The sequence below is a fragment of the Lissotriton helveticus genome, chromosome 8, assembly GCF_964261635.1.
Source record: "Lissotriton helveticus chromosome 8, aLisHel1.1, whole genome shotgun sequence".
Lineage (NCBI taxonomy): Eukaryota > Metazoa > Chordata > Amphibia > Caudata > Salamandridae > Lissotriton > Lissotriton helveticus.
Window position 1 is genome coordinate 795597928 of NC_136069.1, and position 24876 is coordinate 795622803.

The following is a 24876-nucleotide window of genomic DNA, read 5'->3' on the forward strand; positions in this document are numbered from 1 at the left end:
TTAATGACTGGCTGGACTCGCTCCCCGAGGGACTTGATCGCACCGAACTTCCTGGTGGCGCTGAAGGTGGTGTGGCCGAATGAGGACAGTGTTCATGGATCCCGTCGTCTGGACTTTTGGCCGATATATCAGCTGAGTCTGGCCTTGGAACTCTTTAGGCCTTGTACTGTTTCGGGGGGGTTGGGGGGTGGTTCGGGGTCTCTTCCTCCTCCTGGGTTCTTAGCGTAGTTCAGTTTAGCTATGGGGCGACAGGCACACTGCAAGTTGGGGTGGCTTTTTAGTCTAACGCAGGGGTGCAGGGTGGGGGGACAGTTCTGGGGTTGTTCGGGGGTGGGGAGGGGGGTTGGTGTGTTTATGTTTTCTCACAAGGCAGCGTATTGATTGTGGTGATCTGTGTGGTTTCTGCTCCTTTCATGCATTGGGGATGGGGGGCGGTGAGTTGAGACTCTTATCTTGGAACGTCAATGGGTTGGGTGATAGGATAAAGCGGAGCATTGTATTAAAATTTCTTAGACGCCATTCCCCTGACGTTGTGTTATTACAGGAGACACATTTGATAGGTAACTCTTGTCAGGCTCTTAATCGACGTGGTTACCGCTTAGCGGCCCACGCCGGGTTTACTTCTGGGTCCAGGGGGGTGGGCATCCTTCTTCGGTCTTCTCTTCCTTTTGCAGTCGACAAGGTTATACTTGACGACAGGGGGCGCTATGCCGTGATCACGGGCAGGTGGGAGGGGAAGACCTTGTCTATTCTATCGGTTTATGTCCCCCCGGGCTTACAAACGGCGACTTTTGCCGACTTGTCTGGTGTCCTCCTGGACCTTCCCGTAGGGCCCTTGCTCCTGGGTGGGGACTTCAACTCTGTTGTCTCTGGTACTTCTGATCGGTACCCGCCCAGGGACCTACCTAGGGCTCATCAATGGTTGTCTGCTTTTATTGACACTTTTGGGCTTGTTGACACCTGGAGGCTGCTTCACCCTACACAGCTGCAGTATACCTTTCATTCTGGGGCCCATGGTAGTTTGTCTAGACTGGACTACTTTCTCCTACCAGCGGTACAGTCTACTTCTGTTAAAGAGGTCCGTCAGCTCCCTAGGGGAATTTCGGATCACTCCCCCTTATGGCTCCGTTTCGAGGTTGGTGTGGGTGTCGAGGGTAGGGTTGCTCCGATTAACCCGTGGCATTTCCATAATCCCCTGATCCGCTCCGGCCTTGTCAAAACGATTGAGGATTATTTTGCTGACAATGTGGGATCTGTTGCCTCTGCTGTTACATTGTGGGAAGCGTTCAAAACTGTTGTGCGTGGCCAGTCTCTATCGCTAATTGCTGCTGCGAAACAAGCTGCTGCTGAGGAGGTTGTTCGGATGGAGTCTGAAATAGCTGCTCTGGAGGATGACCTCCGTCATGGTGTGACTAGTTCCAAGCTGCATTCCCTAGCTTTGAAGCAGGCGGATTACAGGGCCCTTGTCACGGACGCTGCGAAAATGATGAACAGGGAGCAGCAGGGACGCTTGTATGATGTGGGTGATAAGGCTGGTAAATTGTTGGCATGGCTGGATAGAAAGGAGAGAGTGAAACGTGTGGTCCCGATGGTTGAGCGGCTGGATGGTGAGTGCATTACAGACCCCGCTGGGATCGTTCAGTGTTTCGCGGATCACTTTGAGACTGTGTATTCCTCGGTCTGTGATCGGGATGAGGAGGACTCTCGTTTACTGTTACAGAACATTGCTTTGCCCTGTCTCTCTGACGCGGACAGAGACCTCTTTGACGCCCCTCCATCGGTGGATGAAATCGCTACTGCGATTCGTTCCCTCCGTACCGGTAAAGCGTTGGGCCCCAACGGTTTGCCTATTGAGCTTTACAAGTTGCAGCCTGACAGGATGGCGCCTCATCTTAGAAACATGTTTCTTGAGGCCCTGGAGTCCGGCTCCCTCCCTGTTGACCAACGCCTTGCTACTATCGTTGTTATCCCTAAGGACGGTACACCACGTGATCGATGCGCCTCCTACAGGCCTATTTCGTTGCTTAATGCTGAGCCTAAGATCTTGGCGAAAGTCTTGGCTAATCGCTTGGTCACGGTGATTGGTGACTTGGTCCATCCGGATCAATCCGGCTTTATCCCACACCGCAATACCGCTTTGAATCTGCGCAGACTCCATGGAGTTCTCGCGAGGGCTGGGACGCTTGTGGAGCCGGCCATTTTGGTCTCACTCGATGCTACCATGGCCTTCGACACGATCGAATGGCCCTACCTGTGGGCTGCCCTCTCGAAATTTGGGTTTGGGCCGGGCTACATTGCATGGGTGAAGCTTCTTTATGAAAACCCCCTGGCCCAGGTGGTGGTCAACAGACGGGCTTCTTGTGCCTTTGAGCTCGGACGCGGCACCAGACAGGGCTGTCCATTGTCCCCTTTGCTCTTTGCTCTTGCCCTCGAACCGCTAGCGGAGTGGCTACGTTGGGAACCGTCTATGCGGGGCATTCGTTGGTCCCCCGACTTTGAGGATCGTGTCTCACTGTACGCAGATGATATTCTCCTCTATCTCACCTCGCCCCAAAAATCCCTCAACGTGCTTTTTGATGTCCTTGCTTCCTTTGGCAAGAACTCCGGTCTCGTCATCAATTGGGCTAAATCCTGCGTCTACGTTTTGGCGGGAGTGCTCCCTCCGTTGCCACGTAGATTTCCAATCTTGGTGGCGCAGTCCGGTTTTAAGTACCTGGGGATTTATGTTTCATTGGACTCCTCTATTCGCTATGAACTTAATTTATTGCCCCCCCTACAGCGGCTTTGACTTGACGTGGCCCGCTGGCGCAAGCTGCCGCTCTCCCCCCTTGGCCGAGCGGCGCTATTTAAAATGATGTCCTTGCCCCGTTTCCTGTATGCATTGCAGAACTCCTTTGACCCGATTGCGCCCAGTTACTTTCGTGAAGTGGAACATCTTCAGAGGCGCCTTCTCTGGGATGGGCGTGCACGCATTGCTCTTTCGAAGCTCACACTCCCTTGGTACGACGGCGGTATCGCCCTCCCTGACATCAGGAGGTATTACTGGGCATCTCAGCTCAGCGCGATTAATCACGCGACGTACACCTCGGGGCCTGCGCCGGCGTTTGCTATGGATAAATTTAGCCTTCCAGGAGGGTCCTTTAGTAGAGCACTTTACTCGGGTGGCCGCCGCGGAGCACTGACCGGCCCCACCAAGATTGCTGTGAGTGTGTGGCATAGTGCGACCGCTGCTTTGGGTTGGCGTGGTAGACTCACCTTGGCTACCCCTCTGTATGACTCGGAATGCCTGGGTTCTCTGTGGCGGACGAAAGGCTTTGACAAATGGGACATGATTGGCATTAGTAGAGTGGGTGACTTGTGGTCGAAGGGGTCCGTTAAATCTTTCGAAATGGTGAGTCAGGAATACGAGTTGAAAGCCACGGAATTCTTTCGGTATGCCCAGGTCTGCCATGCATTGTTGTCTGTGTTCCCTGTCGGCACTGCCGTCCCTGAATCCTCCCCTTTGGAGGATCGCATTCTCGATGGTCCCGTGCCGGACAGTACGATCTCCCTCATTTATAAGAAGCTTATTAACAACAGGGCGGACTTGCTGATTCGCCTTAGGGAGACTTGGTGCTCTGACGGTCTGGAACTTGACGATGAAGATTGGCAGTCTGCCTTGTCTTCTCCCAAGGAGGTTGCCATTCCTGCCCGCCTACGCTTTGTCCAATTGAAAATACTCCACAGAGTGTATGTCACTGGCCCTTGCTTGGTTCGTATGGGTTTTTCCGTGGATGGGTTATGCAGGCGTGGCTGTGGTGTGACTGGCACCTTTTTCCATATCTTATGGGAATGCCCAGAGGTGGCGCGATTCTGGTCTAGTGTGCATGCTGTTATGGAGAGTGTTACGGGTGTGTCCCTGCTGCCTGAAGCCAGGCGCTGTCTGCTTAATGTGTGGGAGCCTAACGACTACACTTCTGCGCAGACCACTTGGGCGACCCTGGGTAACATGGTCGCTAAGAGGGATATTGCTCAGCTTTGGGGCTCCAATAGACCTCCTACTGTCTCCGCCTGGGAAAGCAACATGGACTGGTGTATGTTTCGAGAAAAGACTGTTTTTCTTTCCCGTGGGCGTCCCAGAAAGTGGGGCCGTATCTGGTCCCAATGGAATGCGTACAGAGGTGACATATGTACTCCCCCTCACGACCTGTCTGTTGAAGAATCCCTGTCCCCCTAATTGGCGTTCATTTACCATTGTTGTTATGATTGTCGAATGTCTCCTTGCCTGCCCCTACCCCTGCTGTACTCGATTGTATTGCTTGTGCCCTGCTCTGGAGCTCGACTCACGGATCCGCGATGATGTCATCAAGTGTATTTGCCTTGTGAAGTTTTTTGTTTATTGTATGTCTGTTTGGTTTTAATAAAATTTATAAAAAAATAAAAATAAAAAAAAAGTAAAACGTTAATTTGCTTAAGCCAGCATAAATAAGCTATTTTCCCCAACAACCAAAAAATAAAAAGGTGTCAGCTGTCAGAATCTTCAGTGGAAGAAACCCCAATCTGTGAGAATCATGTAGCATGAAGCCACACAATAGAAATATATCAAAGAGGTCTGTACCTCTCGAAGTCCTAAAGATTTCTGACCCTCCCTAATATTGCAACACAAATTATTACTCCACACTCAAGGTAAATCACGTGACATCTCCTGTACTTTTCTAGCAGCTAGGTACAAATTGGCTACTGCAGACCTCTTTCCCACCATGCCAAGTTGATACTTCTCCCGACCTTGGACATTCTTCGCTTCTCCATAAGAACTTGTCTTGGGTCTCATTAATTCTTTTTATTTGCCACCCAGTTCTTCCCATGCCTTACTATCTATACCCCTTTTTTTCACTAACGAGGCTCTGTCTGCACCTGCAGAGTATAGAAAAAGAATTATGCAAGTAAACAATTTTGCACATTGAAGGTTAAATGCTGTAAATCCAAGCTTGAGGCCTCTGATCAGGCTAACCTAGCAATGCAATTACTTGGGCAACAGGGTTACAATATACGTGCACATCTGTGGACACTTAACAAATGCAGTATTTCAATATATGCTTGCAGAATATAAACGTATACAGAATGTAAATAAAAGGTACACCTTATCATTTACATGTAAATATGATCACATACTACATTTTTATAAACGTCTAAATAATAGCATACACAAATTTCATCTCTTCATTAAAGCATTATGGAACATTTCAGCAATGCAATCGAAATGTCATGTATTTTATGTAGTAATGTTAGATCAATCTAGATACATAAAGTGTTACTATTACTTTAATTATGCTGATCATATTTAAGGAAGGAGCCAAAATGATGCTGCTCCAAACCCGAAAATGTTGCTGCACATGGGGAAAGGACCATTTGACACCTCCCCTGTGATCTGCTTGTTATTGCAGCCAAGATGGATGACAAGGACAGCTGCCAGCTGGACTGGTGCCAAGTTTGTAATTGTATACATGACTCCAGGGTAGCAGTTAGAGGACGCCTCCTGGGCCACAATGTATTGCGGGCCAATAAGAACAAGGGAACCTGCAATTGTTCGCTGTTGTATATTGACATATTCAACAGAGGACCAGGGCAGCTCTCAGCTTCTGGAGTCATCCTTCTTTCTCATTGTTTTGTAGGATGAAGGAGGTTGATGAAAGCTGACAACGGGCTATTGGCAACTGCAAACAGGGCACCGTGGCAGTTATCGCCTATTCTGGACCTGGTTTGGCAATTGCCACTGGGGTAGATGTCGGTTGTACCGGCGCTTGTTGGTCAACGCAATGTTGTGGCCCAAGAAGGAGTGAGGCAACCGACATCTGCCACAGTTCCCTGTTTGCTATTGACTTCATAGTGTTGGGCCATCTGTCTGTAACCCTGGGCCTATCTCACCCTCATTTTGTGTTGAGCTAGCTGTCAGCAATCCGGGGCCTTTTTTATCCTCATTTTTTAGGATGGAGGAACCCCAGGACAGGTGACAGAGCTGGCCTGGAGCCCTCATCTCAATTGTGACCAGGGCAGCAAGCAACTACCATCTGTATTGGGCCTCTGTGCAATAACAATGGTGGGGACAAGGAGGGGCAGGCAACTGACTCCTGCCCCACTCACCACTATCTCCTATTGGAAATAGTGTGCTAAGGCAGCTTCCAGCTTTTCCCCACCTCCTTCCCCTCCTATTGTAGAGGAGGCCGAGAACAGTGGACACCTGCTTCTATCTGTTTTCAGCTGCAAAGAGAGTCAAAGGGCAGAATTCAGTTCCTCTATGTCTCCTTCACCCTCAGTTTTTAGAGGCTGAAGGGAGAGTGGGATAGCTGCTATCTGAGCATTTCTATCTTTGCAATTTCAAACAAGGTGCGGGTCAGGTGATTTGAACCCCGGTGACTTGCCCAAGACTGTGTGGGTGGATTTCCACCCCCTGCCTTGCCCAAGAGGTACATATGTGTGTTAACTCTGCCACCTTGCCCTAGGATATGCCGGTCAACAATTATTTATTAAAACTCTCCTCGCAAGCAAGGCTGGGAGGATTGTGCATGTACCTCCAACTCCCCCACCTTAAAGAAAAAGGTTTGTTGCCCCTGCTTTTTCCAAGATCAGGGGGCATTTTTAGTTCCTCCTCTCCGTAGTCTGAGGATATAGTTTGTCCATCTGAATCCAATTCCACTTTGCCAACGTTTTTTGTGGTTGGTGGACACTGGGATAGCCTTAAATAAAATGTGGCTGTGCATGGTCCTTTCCCAGGTTGAGAAGTGCAACTTTGTTTTAAACTCTCCTGCTCTTCACTTCTAGTATTAAAGATTTTCATAGCATTTTTGCGAAGGGATGTTTTGTCAGACACACGCTTTGTCCAATGACAGGAGGAGCATGTTATGGCTTTAAACCCTTTCTGTGTGGAAGGGCATGGGGGCATATTTTCCCACCTCAGTTTGCCAAAAGGCTGCAGTGATATTTAATTGCCCCACCTCTGCCATGCCCAAGGTCCAGTGGGAATATATGCTCGTGGTATAAGAGTAATTGATTAGTACCCACTCCTTGCCCAAAGAGGGAAGAGGGGGGTATATTTAACACTGTCATAGTTGAAAGCTACCATGATCCTCTTTGGACCTTCACATTTTGTTTGCCAAGGAGTAAAGTTGGCATCTTATTTTTTAAAAATCTCTGTAAGCAAGGGGATGGGGATGAGTTCACAAATATCCCTGGACACCAAGACAATTGGGTTAATCTGGGAGATATGTCAAGAAACACCCCCAACCTAAGGCACTGTTGGGTGTTGATGTTGTTTGTTTTTTAAAAATGTTGCAAACTTCCCCTTGGTAGATCAGGGGGACTTGTGAAAGGTACTTGTGAGAAGAGGAAGTAATGGTTACTCCAGAAAACTAGGTCAATCACCTCCGTCCATGGCCTCTCCTCTAGAAAATGAGATCTATAGCAGGAGATGTAACTTGGAAGCAAGTAGCGAAGAGTGACGCCACTGGTGAGACCTAAACCTCCTGCAAGTTCATGACAATCTGAGGGGCTGGACAACATGACCTTGTTTAGGAAAACAATGGGTTGAAGTAATCGGCTCTTATATTGTGCTATCATTAGATATTGGTCTTTGAAAGGGATAATGGACAAATTGTTCTGATTCTGAACTTGGACCAGCTAAGTAGGATCAGAATTTTTATGAGTAGTTGGAAACTACTTATATATAATTTCAGGATTATAATGAGCTCATTACATAGTTTTTCAAAAGTTCATTCATCCACCACTCGGACAAAGAAGTGACTGGAAATGTATTTCCGGCAACTGAAATGATTAAGTGAATGGAAATTATACATGTAATGCTACAGGGCTACCTGGAGGGAGGGAACATTGAGTGTATATTGGGCATATCCGAAGCAGTATGAAACTCACAAGTTAGCTTGTTAGCTAATGAATACATAATACTAGCCATACGCTCTGCCAAGTTGGTGCTGTATAGTTTTCTGAAAGATTTACAGCAGGCTGCTGCACACACATTGCGACGCATAATGTTGTCGTTTGTGTGTCTCATAATTCCAGGGTTTCTGAATGTACCCAGGATCACTGCACTTGGTACTAGACTAGCGATTTTCAGATTAAAGTCAATTTAGAGGAGACGGGTTGACAAAGGAATGTGGGTGGTTGTGCAAAGAGAGGAAAGCATGATTATCACAGAACAGTCTAAGCATATATTTAGAAGCCAAAAAACCAATACCCTCACAGGAGGATGGAATTGTATTGCATTACGAAAGTCAAAATTATGGCACAGTTTGTGATTTCTCCAGTTGGATAAAACAGGCATAGTTATAATTTATTTTCTGGTAAAGGTTAATCTTTGCAGGCCTGTTTTAAAAACACAAACATCAAGTTCACAGAAGGTTAAAAAGGCAATGAGTTATATATAACCCAAAGTGTGAAATATGATAAACTCCCAATTTAAGAGTTGATAAAGCTATGAACTCTACAGTGTATGTTTTATAAGCCCCACAGAGTGTTTAGCTAACTAGCCAAGAGTGAAGAATTGTGATTTTGCTTGCTTCACTCTAGACTTCAAATAACCTGAAAATTTGTAAGCAAAAGTGCATTTCAATTAAAGAAGACATGTTAAACGAAGACAAGAGACAATTGGAATGATAGAACAGTAGTTCTGCTGTTGAAATGCATTTCTGAATACCTCTGGAATCCAGTACCTCTATTTTCTCAATACGGGTGATACTCAAAGCTAAGTACATATATTGGAAATGTTCTCATAAAAGAAATGCACTAACCACCAACATAATTTTTTGGAAAGCTTCTTATTAACTTTAAAGAGAGTGGATCTTCCCTACCTGGAGAAGCTAGTCCCAGGGCTGAGCAGGACCGGACTGGCCATAGCGGGCACCGGGCAATCCCCTGGTGCGCTGCACGGGTGGGGGCCGGTTTTGGACCCCTGGGGGCCGATTTTGTTACAGGGCCGTTTTTTGCAGCATAGCTGCAAAGTCGGACCTGTAACAAAATCGGCCGAAAACCGGCCCTGGCAAAGAGCTCGGCGGCACCCACACCCCCCGGGGCGGCCGAGCACTTTGCCAGGGCCGGTTTTAGTTCCCAGTCCGGCCCTGGGGCTGAGTCTGAAAGATAATCAAATTCTGAGAAAGAGGCCCATGGAACCCTTCTTAGAAGGTGGCAGTATGGGTACTTTGCCTCTCGTAGGTGACCAGACAGTGACACCAACTGCATGAATCACTGCTCTTACCACTCCCTGGGGCCAAACCTCAGGATTATCTGACACTGCATTTCACGTTATCTAAGACTAAAGCTCAATGACAGACTAATTGGGATGACAGATGTGAGAAAGGGGCATGTTGTGGGTGCCTTGTGTTTAAAGAATGGGAATCCCCATCCGTTCTGATTCCCCACATTCGTAGACACCCTCATTTCTTTCATCGCCTTTGATATCCCTCTAATTGAGCCCTAATTTGTAGACTGGGCTGCAGGCTTTCTAGTATGAGCATTCTCCCGGGTTGGACTGGCCGTACTGGGAATCAGGCGCTTTTCCGGGAGCCAAGAAGGGTGGGGACCAAGTTTACAGTGGAGTTGGCTGGTTTTGTTACTGGGGGTCAGTTTTGCAGCAGTGCTGCAATATCAGCTTCCAGTAACATAAACAGCAGTGCTTAACACTGGCACCCCCTCACCCCAGGGGTTGGTTCGACAAAATTGCCAGTGCTCCTTAGGGTTCCCAGTCCGGCCCTGGTATTTTCTATCCACACTTGTTAAAATCATATAGTATCTTGTTGTTTCCTGCTCCCTTTGGAAAGTTATGGGTATCCTAAATTTATTGGAGAAGAAGGGGTATATGTGCATGAACACAAAATCTTTTCTTTTGTTACTGACAAAGTAAAAATTGTTTGAGAAAAGATGTAAGAACGATTTCCACAGGGAAGCTGACTGCTTTCTCCTGAATAGCTCTGTTGAACAGGCAAGACACAAGAGAGCTGGTGGGAAAGTACCACCATCCATTGTTGTCTGGATTTTGATCTTCGTTCGAGGCCTAAAAGTCTGTGTTTCTTGGAGTTGATTCCAACTCCCTTAAACATGTTCTATGTGAATGTACTATTGTGTTGCTAGCCTGGTGCGGCTATATGCCCTGTCTGGGTTCCTCTTGGGCCCGTTTTTCGACCGACGTCGCAATGCTGCTCCTTCAATTGGCATTCCAATGAATGGTCTTTGTCTCCTAAAATTCCCCACCTACACAGAAATAGAGCCAGTTATCTGTCAGTTATGGCTTCTATGTCAAGGGTCCACTGACTATGATGTTCTTGCCATTGCCATATTTTTGTCTCAATGGATCTATGCTTGACCTGTAGCAGAGAATTCATGAATTGGATGACATTGAGACTGGTAGTCCATCACACATTCCCATCAGCATCATCTGCATCATATTTAAGGTTATGCTGAAAATATTTTCTGAGATTAAAAAATACTGGAATTTCCTCTTCAGTCACTCCGTGAAAAATGTTTGGGGGCTGGTATTGAGCTCGATTATGAGGAATGGCAAGAAGTGGTGTCCTCTCCAAGGGTGGTGGCAATCTCAGCCAGGCTCCAACTAGTGCAACTCAAAATTCTCCACAGGGTATACATCACAGGACCCTGTTTGGTGCGCATGGGTAGAACCGAGACGGGAGATTGTGGACGCCAATGCAGTCAAGTGGGCACATTCATGCAGATCACCCGGCTGGGAAGGCTGGGGGTGGTGTGGCGATGATTATTCGCTCCACCCTGAAATTTCAGCTTCTCGATCACTCACCCATACCTAATGTGGATTACCTGGTCGCCCGATCCCTTAATCTCCCTGACCCTCTCACCGTCGTCCTCATGTACCGTCCCCCTCAACCCACGCCTCTATTCGTAGCTACCTTGCAGGATCTCTTGGCTACTCTGGCGGTCAAAAATTCATCGGTCATCTTACGAGGCGATTTTAACTACTGGCCAGGTGACCCCAGAGAAGATTCCTCTTCCAAAGATTTTTCTGCCACCCTCCAGTGTCTGAATTTCTCGTCTCACATTTTGGCCCCTACCCATGTCAAGGGTCATACCCTTGACCAAATCTGGTCATTGCGTCGTGATGTCTCACCCCCTTCTATTCTTCCCTGTATTTGGTCCCACCATTCTATTATTTCCTTTTCCATTCTTTCTGACTCTGCCATCAAATCGCCCCTTCCTAAAAACGTATTAGCTCGCAGCTGGAACCACACGGATCTCAACCTACTTTCGTCTTCTCTTGCCTCCTCAATGCCTGATCTTTCTGGTCTTTCCATAGACTCCCAGACTGAAGCCATTAGCACCTGGCTCTCTTCCTCTTGCGATCAGGTTGCCCCGTTCAAAAAGGTTAAATCCGTCCGGCCCTACGACGCACATAAATGGTTCACCAGGGAGCTCAAAGATCTTAAACTGGACCTCAGGTGTTCGGAACGCCATTGGAGACGAAACTACTGCCCCATTCTCCGTGCTAAATATAAACTTCTTCTAAATGATTATAAAAAAGCGATCTTGACGGCTAAATCCAACTACTTCACCGAGAGAGTTGCTCTCTCTGCTAACAAACCCCGTGAAATCTTCTCTCTGGTCCATCATCTCGCCACTTCCGACCGCACCAGCACCTATCTTGTCCCTTCCCAGTCCCTCTGCTTTTCACTTAATGACTACTTCATTGACAAGATCGCCAACATAAAGGCCAATATTCCAGTGGTGCGGCAACCTGATGTTTCCTGCCCCCTTCCTCTGCCCTCTTCTTCACTGGATTACTTTCCTCCAATTTCCAACCATTGTTTTCTTAACTTGCTCGCTAAAGTCAAGTCCGGTTCTCCGGCGGACTGTGCTCCTGCACGGATCCTCAAAACCCTCTTCACCAGTTGTCCCGCTCCCCCCCTTGCCCTTCTTAACGCCTCCTTGGCCCTGGGCTCTGTTCCTTCTTCCTTTAAAACCGCTATGGTTCTTCCTATCCTTAAGAAACCCGGACTAGACCCCTCCTTCCCCTCTAATTTCAGGCCTATCTCCCTTCTCCCTTACTTGGGGAAGATCCTTGAAAGTTATGTTACATCTTGCCTGTCCTCCTATGTCGAGGAGAACCACCTTCTGGCCTCCCATCAGGCGGGCTTTCGACCAGGACACTCTACGGAGACAGTGATCATCGCCGTCCTGGACGAACTTAAGGGGAAAGCTGACATCAATCTTCCCCAAGCCCTGGTTCTCCTCGACCTATCCGCTGCGTTTGACACGGTCGATCATGCCATCCTTCTCGACCGTGTCAGCGCAGCGGGGATTCGGGGCGTAGCCTTTTCCTGGCTTGCGTCCTTTCTTTTAGGTAGGTCTCAGGCGGTCCATCTCTCTGGCTTCTCTGCACCCCCTCGTGCAGTCACTTGCGGGGTCCCTCAAGGCTCTTCCCTTTCCCCTCTTCTTTTTAACCTCTATATTCACCCTCTTATCATTTCTCTTCGTGAGCTGGGGGTCTCTGTGTATAATTACGCGGATGACCTCCAGCTCGTCTTCGATCTTTCCTCCCCCTGGATTCTCTCCCTAAATTCTGTTCCACTTTAGTTTTTATTTCTGAATGGATGAGCTCCAATCACTTAAAGCTCAATCCTGATAAAACGGAGCTTGTCCTCACGGGTGGCCCCTCCAATCCTTGGTCCTCGATTCACTGGCGCCCTTCCTTTGGCCCCCCTCCCTCTCCGGTTCCCTCCATCCGGACCTTGGGCATCAAGGTCAGCCATGACCTCACCATGCATGCCCAAGTCAGCTCCGTTGTTTCCTCTTGTTTTTTGTCCCTTCGTCTCATTTGGAAGATCTCCCGGTATTTCTCAGCGGACGCCCTTAAATCCATAGTCCTGGCCCTCATCATCTCTCGCCTTGACTATGGGAATGGCCTGTACGTGGGTATTCCTGCTTATGAAGCCCGACGTCTACAGGCCATCCAAAATCAGGCCGCCCGACTCATCCTTCGTCTTCCTAAATCTTCTCATATCACCCCTGCACTTAAGGCCCTCCACTGGCTCCCTGTGCACCTCAGATCCTTTTTTAAACTGGCCTGTCTAGCCTTTCGGGCCTACACTCATTCTGCCCCCCTCTTTATTTGCTCTATGATCACTCCTTATACCCCGACCCGCATTTTGCGGTCTTCCACTCTCTCTTTGTTGCACGTCCCTCGCTTCCGAAAATCCAGAACGGGCGGCACCAGCTTTTCGGTTCTAGCCCCCCGGTTCTGGAATACTCTCCCTCTTTCTATTCGCTCTATCCCCACCTACACTCACTTTCGTAAGGCCCTGAAAACATTCCTGTTTTCTCAGGCATTTCCTTGTTAGCTCCCTCGGTCTTCCCTCGCAGAGTTAAGTCTAGTCTCAGCGCCAGGAAGCCGCTTGGCTGCAGTGCGCTTTACCAAGTTTCTTTTTCATTTCATTTCATTTCATTTCATTTCACATAATATGGGAATGAGACTGCATACAAACATACTGCCGTAAAATACACGACATTCTCAGCAAAGTGCTCACATCTGCCCTCTGTCTGGAGGCACAGAGATGCCTCTTGAACGTGTGGGAACCTACAGACCTCAATAACTATGCCAAAATATGGGTCACACTAGGTTTAATGTTAGCAAAAAGGAATATTGCCCAAATGTGGGGAGCCCCGCAACCACCTAAAGTTGAGGCATGGAAAGCAGACCTAGATTGGTGTGTGTCTAGAGAAAAGACAGTATATGTAGCACGGGGCTGTTTCTAAACAAAAATGGTTCTGTTGGGTTCTCAAAAGGAATTTTTACTGCGCATAAAGAGTTGCATAACCCAAATATTCATAAGACATGACTAGGTGAGTGCTCCATCATAGTCTACCGTTTCTGCGCACAACTCAATGTGCTCCACATGCCTGACATTCATGTGTCCTTTGTCCGTAGGCTGTTACCGAATAATCACTCCACTCCCTCCCCGCACCATGTCCTGATGAAGACCCGTAGTGACTACAGAAGGGAGCACACCGTGGGTTGAAACGTCGACGATATAACAAGGCTCAGATCAACCAAGGCCTTACATACCGAAAGGAGCATTAAAAGCCACTAGGGCCCATGGTTATATGTCTGGCGTCCAAAAAAACGTTGTCTTTTCCCTTGTATATATATCCTGAACCACCTTGTATATATTGCACCAAGTTTATCACCAAGCACATATGTCACATGAGCACTATGTGTATATATTTGACCTGTTTCCTAACAGCCTCTTTGTATCCTTGAAAAAATGAATATATTTGAATGCAAGTAATTCAGATAAAATGCAAACCTAAATTGCATACACTGTGTTATTGTGATTATTCCAGATAACTTTTCGTATATGGTTAGGCGTTTGTGAAATTCTTATGAATATTTGTGTTATGCGACTCTTTATGCGCAGTAAAAATTACTTTTGAGAACCCGACAGAACCATTTTTGTTTATAAACGGTATCTGAGGGACACCAGGTCACCCCACTTTGTTAATTGCACTAGAAAGTGGTCACTGATATGGAGCCCCTGGAACATCTACTGAGGGAATATTTGCAACCCACCACGTAGTATTGATTTGGACGAGCCCCATACCCCATAAAATATCCTCCCAGTGTACTGTTACGCAATATTGTCTGACAATGTTTCTGCTACCCAGCAGATGTAATTTGTTTCCTCTGTACTGCATATTCTATGTCAATGAATGTTTAATAAAAATAAATTTAAAAAAATATACTGGAATTGTAGCTGGAACTAGGGAAATGGGTACCCCTGAACACCTACTGATTTAGGTTTACTACTTACTGTCATGGGTGAGGCAATTTTCCTGCTAATATTCATCTGAGCCACTCTTTTCACTGGAATAATAGCAAATCCAGAGAGAACATCAAAGACAGAGACTTGGAATTGGCACACATACTCATGTACAAGATACTGAAATAGTCCTTTGACAACGGTAACCAATTGAAGACAACCCACTTCTTCCTTCTTCTACATAACAACTATGAGCTTGCTATTTAGATATACAACTTTGTGCTTGGTGCCTTGGATTATTAATTTAAAACTTTATGTTAAATGGTAACACATGTATTTTTGGGTTTCCATTGGCACCCATTACTTGTCATCTTTATAGGTCATAGTAGGAAGCCGTCATTGGCCCATGTTTTTCATTCGCTAGCAGTTTTACTGGGTGCTAGAAATGGGTTCTCTAGTTGGCAGTGGTAAGTACCCTGTCCAAGTAGGGCCCCTCTCTCTAGCAGGGTAAGTAAGGTATGTTATGTTAAAATGTTTCCAAAGGGCTCGAATACCCATGGGTGTCTTGGCGCTAGTTGGGAATAGCATTGAAGGTGTGATCAAAGGAAGACTAGAAGTTAAAAAGCCAGGTTTTTGTTAGTTTCCTAAAGCTCAATAATGTGGCAGCTGCTTTAAGTTTTATAGGAAGACTGTTCCAGAGAGCTGGTGCTTCTGAGGAAAAACAACTGCCTCCCCATTTGAGTCTCTTAAAATTGGAAAGTGAGACCGTCAGGGAGTTTTTTTATCGCAGGTCTCTATTGGGTATGTACCAAAAAAGGCACTGTTTAAGGAAACTAGGACCTAGATCATGCAAGGCTTTATAGGTGAAGCATAATGCCTTGAATTTAATAATTTAATTTACTGAAAGCCAGTGAAGCTAGTCAAATGAGGCTGAAACCGGATGGAACTTGGTAATATTAAAAATAAGCCTAGCCGCAGCATTCTGCACGCTTTGGAGTTTCTTCACGAACTGTTTTTGAAATTTAAGGAAAAGTCCATTGCAATAATCCAATTTCGTAAGTATTAATAAGGGAATTACTGTTTTTCTGGAATTGAGAGGAATACAATGAAGGTATCTTCCTGATGATTCTTAAAGTGTTGAAACTGAACGAGACATCTGAGCTAATATGCTTATTAAAGTTCAGTTTGTCATCAACTGGTATGCCAAATTTTTTGGCTTTTTGGACTGGGATTGGGAGAGTTCCCAACTCTGCTGGCCAGCATGGTGGGCTCCAAAACTGAGGTTTATTACCAAAGAGTATCACCTTTGTTTTCTCGGAGTTTATCTTGAGGCAATGAATTCCCATCCAGTTGTTGAAAGCCTATGCCACGATTTGAGTACCGTCTGAATAAGATGTGGGGGAAAATCCAAAAGATCTAACTAGGGAGGCCAACTCTGAAACATAAAAACTGAAGAGTAGAGGGCTTAGAGAACACACTAGAAGTTTGCCTGTGCTTACCCATCGGTAGCTAGGCATAGATCAGTCAGGGTAAATTACAGAGGCAATGTGTAAAGCATTTGTGTACAAACACAGTAACACAGTGAAAACATCGCAAAAGGATTCCACATCATTTTAGACAAATAGCCCATATTTATCTGATTAAAACACAACCAAAAAGATATGACTTTGGCAAGAATAAATCAAAAATTCAGTTTCTTGAAGTCGATAACTCGAATTGGGGCTATTGTGGTGTTGTGACCAACACAAATCTAACAGTTCAGGGATGCTGCACTGGGAGAACTGCAAACATTATCTTTGGTAACAGGGAGGATTCAGGGACCTTACGATGAAGTGTAGAGGTGAGGAGATGCTGGCATCGTGAGGCGTCGGTTCCCAAAGTGCAGAAGTCACAGAGGCCTTTGAAGTCACACACATTGCTGATCGATCACTGCGATGTCGAGGTCAAGAGAGCTGGTATCAGCAGGGCCGGGGCTGTGATGTCGGCGCGGTCAATCCGTCATGCTCTTCATGAGCGGTGACCACGAATTCGGTGCAGACAGTGGCAGTGTTGGTGCAGATCCCTGTCATTTACTAATCTGGGGCTGCGATGTGAGACGGGGCGATGCATCATGCTCTTCATGAGAGGTGCCCTGTCACCACTAAATTTAGGCTAGCCTGGCTGAAGAAGGGTGATGCCCTGAAACGGGTCCCAGGATGCTTGTTTCCGATCCAGGCAGGACCTGGCTTGGCAGTTCGGGCTGGACTGTTCGCATAAGAAACAGCGTCAAGACTGATTTGCATATGGCTGGATCCAACCTGTGGAGGTGTGGTGAGCAAAAGAATGATGGATTAAACGCAGACCCTTGTGACTATGGGTGAATGTTTGCATTGTCCAACATTCCATTCATCAATTGTTTCTTTTGCATATGTCACCCTAAGTGGGAAGGGTATGCCAGACGTCGGTCCCGTGCTCACTACACCACTGGATTCAAGCTAGCCTGGCTGAAGAAGGGCAATGCCCTGAACCTGGACCCAGGATGTTTGTTTCTGATCCAGGGAGGACCTGTATTGGCAGTTCAAGCTGGACTGTTCCCATAAGGAACAGGGTCAAGACTGATTTGCATATGGTTGGGTCCAAACTGGTGTGGCGTGTTGAGCAAAAGAATGATGGATTAAACCCAAATCCTTGTGACTGGGGTGAATATTTGCATTATCCAGCATTCTGTCCGTCAATTGTATCTTTTGCGTAAGTCACCCTAAGTGGGAAGGGTATGCCCAGATGTGGGTTCCGTGCTCACTACACCACTGGATTCAAGCTAGCCTGGCTGAAGAAGGTTGATGCCCTGAAACCCGTCCCAGGATGTTTGTTTCCGATGCAGGGAGGTCCTGGCTTGGCAGTTCGGGCTGGACTGTTCCCATAAGGAACAGGGTCAAGACTGATTTGTATATGGCTGGGTCCAAACTGGTGTGTGAGCAAAAGAATGATGGATTCAACCCAGATCCTTGTGACTAGGGATGAATGTTTGCATTCTCCAGCATTCCATCCATCAATTGTTTCTTTTACATATGTTACCCTAAGTGGGAAGGGTATGCCCAGACGTGGGTCCTGTGCCCATTACAGCACTGGATTCAAGCTAGCCTGGCTGAAGAAGGGTGATGCCCTGAAACCGGACCCAGGATGTTTGTTTGTGATCCAGGGAGGACCTGGCTTGGCAGTTCGGGCTGGACTGTTACCATAAGGAACAGGGTCAAGACTGATTTGCATATGGCTGGGTCCAAACTGAGGTGGTGTGGTAAGCAAAGGAATGATGGATTAAACCCAGATCCTTGTGACTGGGGGTGAATGTTTGCATTGTCCAGCATTCCGTCAATCAATTGTTTCTTTTGCATATGTTGCCCTAAGTCCGAAGGGTATGCCCAGACGTGGGTCCCGTGCTCACTACACCACTGGATTCAAGCTAGCCTGGCTGAAGAAGGGTGATGCCCTGAAACCGGTCCCAGGATGCTTGTTTCCGATCCAGGGAGGACCTGGCTTGACAGTTTGGGCTGGACTGTTCCCATAAGGGACAGGGTCAAGACTGATTTGCATATGGCTGGGTCCAAACTGGATTGGTGTGGTGAGCAAAAGAATGATGGAATAAACACAGATCCTTGTGACTAGGGGTGAATGTTTGCATTGTCCAGCATTCCGTCCATCAATTGTTTCTTTTGCTCAGTCACGGTGCAGGCAGCGGCATCGGAGTCAATGGCGCTATTGTCAGCAAACCAGGGGCTGCGATGTCATCAAGGTGATGAGTTGTGTTCTTCACGAGCGGTGCTTTCAGCTTTGGTGCAGACAGCATGAAGTGATGCGGCCGGGGAGGCCAGGGCTGCAATTTTGGCACAGTTGATGCGTTGGGCTCTTCATGGTCGGAGACTGTGGCTTGGGTGCAGGCAGGAGCATTGATGACTGCATCAGGTTGCTATTCCCGGTGTTACAGCACAACAACTAAATTCCAATGGCCCAGAATGGGGTTTGACACCCCTTTGCAATCTAGGATTCACAGCAGAAGAGTCACAGTGCTGGTAACAAGATGTGGGTGAAGTCAGACCCTTGGAGAAACTTAGAATGGAGGATATAGAAAGCAAAGTCCAGTCCTTTCACTGCCCAAGACAGAAGCAACAGGCCAATACAGCAAAGCAACACAGCAAATTGGTAGTCTTTCTTAACAGCAGTCCAGCTCTTCTTCTTGGAAGAATGTCCTCAGTCCGGAGGTGTTTCTAAGTTATGGTCACAGAGGTCCAGTACTTATACAAATATCAGACTTTGAAGTAGGCAAAATTCAAAGGAAAGTCTTTGTAGTGCACATGACCCTGCCATTCCCCGACCCGGCTCCAGACACACTACAGGGGGGTGAAGATACCTTTGTATGAGGACAGGCACAGCCCTATTCAGGTGTCAGTGACAATTCCTACCACCACTCTAGCTAAGGAAGGTCCATCAGCCTGGTGACGGGCTATCAAGATACATAAGGCACACCTCAGCTCCCTTTGTGTGACTGTCTAGAGTGAATGCACACACAGCTCAACTGTCAGCCAACTCAGACATGTATTCTACAAACAGGCAGAGGCAAAGATTGGTTAACAATAAAATTCCCACTTTCTAAAAGAGCCTTTTTCAAACACACAATTCAAGAACCAACTTCCACAAACAATGTATTTTTAAATTTTGACTGCAGAGACCCCAAACTTCAAATCTCTATCTGATCCCAATGGGGAATTTCACTTAAAAGACATTTCAAGACATTCTCCATGTTATCCTAGGGGACAGATAGGCCTTGCGATAGTGATGAACAAATTGAGCAGTTTTTCACTATTAGGACGTGTAAAACACACCAGTACAGGTCCTACCTTTTAAATACACTGATCCCTGCCCATGGGGCTACCATGGGCCAACCTTAGGGATAACTTGCACGTAATAAAAGGGAAGGTTTGGACCTGGTAAGTGGGTGCACTTGCCAGGTCAAAATGGCAGTTTAAAAACTTCACAAACAGGCTCCGCAGTGATAGGCCTGAGCCATGTTTGAAGAGCTACTGAGTGGGTTGTGTGGCACAAACAGTGCTGCAGATCCACTAGTAGTATTTAATTTACAGGCCCTGTGAACATACAGTGCACTGTACTAGGGACTTACAAGTAACTTAAATGTGCCAATCATGGAGAAACCAATTACCAATACAGTGTAGACAGAGAGCACATGCAGTTTAGCACTGGCTTGCAGTGGTAAAGGGCCCAGAGTCCTAAAGCCAACAAACATGTTGGAGAAATAGGAGGAAGAAGGCAAAATGTTTGGGGATAATCCTGCCAAAAGGGCTGGGTCCAACACTGGGCGTAGTTAATCGATCTAATGAGGCACTTTCTCTTATTCCCGCCAGCTTTTTGGCAAATAATAGATGTATTTTGTCTGGCAAGTTAATTTGTACTCTGTCAACTTTTTTAGTAACTCAATTTTTTCATCCACAGTTTTACCCAATCTGCCTTCCTTGTATCAGCATTGAATGATGGCATTGGGAATTGACCACATAGGTAGATTATCTGAAAGATTTGTTCAACATAAGGGCCCTGATTATGAATGGCATGGTATTGGCAGCGCACAAACAAAATGTGAAATTTACATCATTGAGTTATAACACCACATCAGTACCATGCAATTATGAGGTAAACCCCATGGAATAAATTTAAAAAGAAACAGACATCAGGAAAGCTCATAGATGTCTAACACACGTTTATTGCAAAAATATCCAGCAAACATCTAAGAGTAAATTGCCATTTCAGCGGACAAGAGTGTCACCTTCCTAGTCATATGGAGCATATAATCCTAAATTCCTTACATTTCAGTGTCACATTTACACAGTTTTTTCTCAGTGTATTGACTGGAGGAAAGAATACGCGGTACAACTGAAACTACTGACAGACAGGGCTCTTCTCAATGGAAAATTTCAAGAAGACCTTGATGATTGACTCTGTAACCTAGAGAGAAAACGGGGGAAAAGCTGCATATGCTCCCCTCTGCCAGAAATACATTTGGAAAAATTGGGAAAGAGGCTCGGCTGCTACTGTAGCCAAAGCCTTATGCAATTTTCTGGGCAAAGTTGAGGCCCGGTAAAATTGATTCCAGTGTTCTAACAGCTGAGAAAACCCGCAGAGGCAATACTGATCCACTCAGAATCAGGCAGTGTTATTTTAGGCACACTTACTATTGGATAACACAATAATACTCCAGGTTGACCTAAAATGGGTAAGTCTCCTTGGCAAAGACAAGAGCTGAGCGCCATTTCATACATTCAACATTTAATTTTTTAGAACCCCAAGTGTTGCTTGACTCTGTAAGCACATTGCAGAGTAGTCATAGAGCAGAGTTCTTCAATCTGTGGAGCGTGCCCCCCCGGGAGGGGGGGGGGGCGTGACACCATCTCAGGGGGGCGCGCACTCCACTGTATTCTGGCCTTTCTTCCCTTGGAGAACTCCGGTATGGTTGGAGGGGGGAGGGAGGGGAAATCGATGGGGTACTACGTGCCCGGGCTTTTGTCATGTTACCTCTCCCAGGAGGGGGTTAATTCATAGAGCTGACATGCTTCAGCTGCAGTGTGAGGCAAGGAGTCTCCTCTGCTAAAACCGAAAGCAAACAAACAAACAGACACGCTTTCGGTTTTAGCAGAGGAGACCACTTGCCTCCCACTGCAGCTGAAGCTTTTCAGCTCTATGAATTAACCCCTTCCTGGGAGAGTTAGCTCTTCCCAGAGAGGAGACAAAGTTTCCAGGGACGTTTCAAGGCATGGGCAAGGTGGGCTCTGGCCCCGGGTCCCAGCCTTTCAAAGGGGGACGGTGGGTTTTTGGGGGTGGGGGGGGTGACTGAAAGAGCCAGCTCTGTTCTACAGAGTCTTGCCTTCATGACCTTGACATTTTTTTAAACACAATGTTGTAAATAGCGTTTTTCTATCATTCATTTTTAATGTGTAAGAGTCTATTACAGACATTTTGCATACAAAATGTGTTTATGCATCATGCATCATCCATATAAAAAAGTTTATTTTAGATCACATATGAGAAATGGGAGGGTGTGACAGAGATAATTTGCAGTAATATTAGTGAACTGTTGTTGCGTTACATACCGAAAACATACATCACTATCCCTGAATAACAGAAGTACACACATTTAGTATTTGACCAAAATAGGCATGAAAGAGCTGAGACTGGATCATAAAATCAAAGCTGGTCCGAACTGGGGCCCCAAAATACAATTGGCCCAGGGCCACAAAAATCGTTAAAACGTCCCTGAAAGTTTCTTTTACAATTACACAGGCAGGCGCGCAAAATGCAAACCAGCCATGTGTTTTTTAAACAGCCTGCAAATTGCTTGTCTTGACACTAAATAGTGTGTATTCAGGACCGGCTTTAGCGCTGGTAGCGCCTGGTGCGAGAATCATTTTTGGTGCCCCACACCCCATGACTGCCTCCTCGGATTCTCTCACTACCACCAGGCATATGTGTCATTCATTAGTTATTGCTAAACACAGCGCCTCCCCATGAGATTGGTGCCCCCTCCCTAGGTCAGCGCCCAGTGCGGCCGCACCTGTTGCACTGCCCTAAAGCCGGCCCTGTATGTATTCATTTGTAATGTGACTTTTCTGTCTTTGTTCCTTTTTATTATCAGTCATGGATCATTCAGGCAGCTCTAAAAAACAATTAAAAGTTATTTCTATTTATATTTGCTGTTCAAAGTATGCACAGACAAAAGCTGAAAATACAGCTTTAGGTGACTGCTTATTTTTATACCATCTGTAACATCAAAATAATGAGCTGGCAACCCTAATCATAAGACTGGAACTTTGTTGAGGGATGAACAAATTATTTGCTTTCACCACCCTGATCCCTGGTTACTGCCATAATAGCAATAGTTTAACACATTTGAAACCTTACACTGCCCTCAATAACATGCTGAGTTATTTCAAGTGTCTGGGATTGCACCTTGCATTCAGACAACTGGCTCCTCATTCTTGCCCTTCACTTCCACCCTCACCCTGCACTCACACTGATCTTGATACACTCACACCATTCACCCACTTACCCTCCACCCACAGTGATCACTCTGCACTCACAATGCACTTGCGCTGTTCAACCTTTACCTCACCCTGCAGTCACATGAGCACTCTACTCAACCTGCACTCGTGACACTTCACTCACCTGTCCCCCGCACTGCTCAATCTGCAATCTCACTCAAATAAGCCCACCACTAATTAATACATTCATTAGTCCCACTCTGCACTAACATGCACACCCAAATTCATATGGCCACCTCACTCACCCCTGTACAAAAGTATGGGAATGTCCTGCCCCATCAGGGTTTTCGTCCTAAATTACAAAAGGAGACATCTAAATGCATTTCAATCCAGCCTTCCAGGGGCCCCTTTATAGAGGCAGTTATGTTTTTACCCTGATGGCCTGGAATAATTCCTAAACAGATTCTTGCAAATACTGTTTTGTTTAATTTATTTTTAATGTGATTGATGTGTGGGAGTCTTTTACTATTTGCGGAGAAATGTGTTTGTTTCATGCAACAGCCATAAAAAAGTGAACTATAAAAAGTTAGATCCAAGAGGGTCCTCACATATGAGAAATTGGAGGATATAACAGATATCATTCATTGTTAAATTAGTGGGTTGCTGCTTTGTTACAACAGTGAAAACACATCACTATCTCTGAATATTAGATGTAAACGCTTTTAGAATTTCAACTACAGCGCCTGTGCACCGTTAGTAGCCTGGCTAAGAGTATGGCAGAGCTGAAAGTAAATCATTTAAACTCAAATCTGTACTGAACAGGGGCCCCCAAAATAGTTTTTGCCCAGGGCACCCAAAATCCCTAACATGTCCATGCCATCACAAAGTCTGTCAGACAACATTGCTCTGATGTAAAATAGACAACATCATTAATTTATTATTAGGTTTTTTTTTTTAAACATAAGCCCGATGTGTCCTAAACCCCCATTGCTTCAGGCAAGCAACTTATGGTACCACTAAGGAATTCTCAATTAGGTATTTGTTCAGCGCCCTCTCTGCGGACTTTCAACTGTCTTCGGATCCATAACTGCTTGGTGGGCAATTATCCCATTATAATGTTGCCTAAGACATTTGGTAATGATTTCTAGAGAAGATTTGTTTCTCTTGTATCAGCTCTGAGCTAGGGAGTGCTCGAAAAATCTGACAACACTGTCTCCCTTACAGTCCCCGTCTTGGCTGAAAATTTCAGCAGATTATTCAGCTTTGGGAGAAACTGCTATCAAAACTCTCTTGCCTTTCAGCTCGTCCTATTTATGTGAGATTGGGTTCTCAGCACTTGCAATATTAAAGGCTAAGTACCGTTCAAGACTGGATGTGGAGCACAACTTGAGGATGGAAAAAATCCTTCCACATATTGATCGTCTCTGAAAAACAGGCACACCTGTCACATTTATGTTGGTGGTGTTATTATCAATCTATGTCCTGTGTAAAACAAAGTATTCTAGTAAAAACAAATTGGGCTAATTTTATCTTGAAAACCTCTGTCATTTCACCACACCCACTCACAAACCTGCAGTTTACTAAACACTCTTATTGTATTGTACATTATTTGCTGGATATGCCCGGAATATGCGCATGGGGTTGATTCAGAAATTTCCGTCAGGTGGTGGGGTTCCCAATATCTAAAAAAATTCAGCTGGGGGGCACAGCCTACAAAAGTTTGAAGACCTCTGTCATAGAGAATCTCCAGTGAAGCCAGTGTCAAACCATGCCATCTCAGGGTCCTGTGATCATTTTGTTGTTCCACTTTTTATTCAAATACTAATCACTAGTATATTTGTTCTGTCCAGTGAGGCAAGCATGCTGTTAAGCGCATTCTGAGTGAAAGGGTGTGACTATTTGTTAGCATTTTCAAAAGCACATTTTTTGTGGAGATTGCTAAATTCATAGTTTATTTCGGCACTCACTTCTAATGTCAGTTTTGCCAAGTAAAGACACAGTCCTTGTGCTGGCCTTTCCAAAGACTGAGCCTCAGGCGAAACTATGTTTGGCATCCCTCTGGACCCTCCTCCAGCCTTTATCTATCTGCC